Consider the following 1,736-nt stretch of genomic DNA (forward strand, 5'->3'; position numbering starts at 1 on the left):
GGCTGTTTAACTGACCTTCCTGTTTTAGAAAAGTATAAAAGGGAGAGCTTAGCCTCCATTTCTTTTCTTCTTGCCATTTTTGAGAAATTGTGCGATTTAAAAAGTGAAGTCTTGACCGGATTACTCCTGGATTATAGATCAAATTGACTTCAAGTATTTAGTTTCAAAAGACTTTCAAGGTGAGTGATTCTTACTATTTTTTTAACTGTTCATAATTGTATAATTGAGTATAGAACTTTACTTTTGATTTAAAAGTTATTCACTAGAGTGTTGTCCAGATTAGTCTTAAGCCGGACAAGTGTTAGGCGGATTAGCCTTAATCTGGTCAAGGCATAAGCGATTTAAACCATAAACTAGATAAGGGTTGGGCGATTTAAACCCTAAACCAGTTAAGGCTTAAGCGATTTAGTCTTAAACCGAACAAGTGTTGGGCGATTTATGATTATTGAGTTTATACCAAGTATTTTGAACGGAGAAGTAGGAATACGACTAAATGGTGTCCGGATTTTTTTTTAAAATCGGACAAGCCTTAGGCGATGTATTGTCCGGACTTGTTATCCGGATAAAAGTGTTGGAATTCATTCTAAGTGTTAAATTGGACAAGCCTTGAGCGATGTGTTGTCCGGATTTGGTAAACCGGCCAAAACTTGACCGGAGATGAAGTCCAGCCAAGCCAAGTTGACCGGATTTGTACTATGCCTTGTGCTTGTTGATAAAATTGTTATTTTATCATAAAATGGAAAATTTGATATAAATGATTTTGGATTGATAATAATTCCATTGACTGCGGTCTATTTGGAATTGTTTTTGTAAAATTTTTTGATGAGGAAATAAAGGTGACATATCAAGGAGAGATGTACCATGGGATAAGGGTGACATATAAGGAGAGGTGTACCATGAGATAAGGGTGGCATATCAAGGAGAGGTGTACATTTGATATAAGGGTGGCATTTGTATGTGTGTTGAATGATATAACTTTTTCTATTATATCCCTTAAGATTACCGTGGTTTAGAATCTTTATTTCTTTGTGATTTAAAGATTCAGGATCAAGGTTCTTATTGGAAATCGTAGTCTGGATGTTATTGAGGATAAAATAACAGGTTTGGACTGAAACTTTAAATAAACCTTGTTTGATTAGAAAAGGTTTAAAAGTGGCATTATATGAAACCTGATTGGTTCAAAGGTATGTTATTTGAATAGCTGAATGCTTGGCTTGAAAAGGGGAAGAAACTGGCAATATGCCTCATTTGTTCATATATTGATTATATATGTGAAAAGTTGTTTTATTTAAAAAGTTTTGGTGATTATCACTCTGCAATAACTTAAATAGGGTAACTCACTAGATCTTTCGGTCTAGCCCTCGTTTTGTGATTTTAACTATGTATTGCAGGAAGTGCGGACGGTAAGGGGAAGGGAAAAATGTGATATTTTGCTAAATGCTTATCTACATGAAGAATTGTTTATGATGTATAGTTTTGATTGATGAACGATGATTAGTACAAGAAATGTATTTTGAATTTTTGAGCCATGTATTTTATACTGGTAGATTCTTGTACTGTGGGACCTAAGTGGTGTATAAACATGTATTTCTTTCGTATGAAGTATATGTTACATGCAATGTATGATATGGGGTGTTACACACATAAAACCAATGTTTACTTAAAATTCAAGATTACAAGTAAATTATGCAAAAATACAACTTATTAAAGCTCGATGTTTGAATTCGTATAACTAA

This window comes from Cynara cardunculus (assembly GCF_001531365.2).
Source record: "Cynara cardunculus var. scolymus isolate 2C chromosome LG 8, CcrdV1, whole genome shotgun sequence".
NCBI lineage: Eukaryota > Viridiplantae > Streptophyta > Magnoliopsida > Asterales > Asteraceae > Cynara > Cynara cardunculus.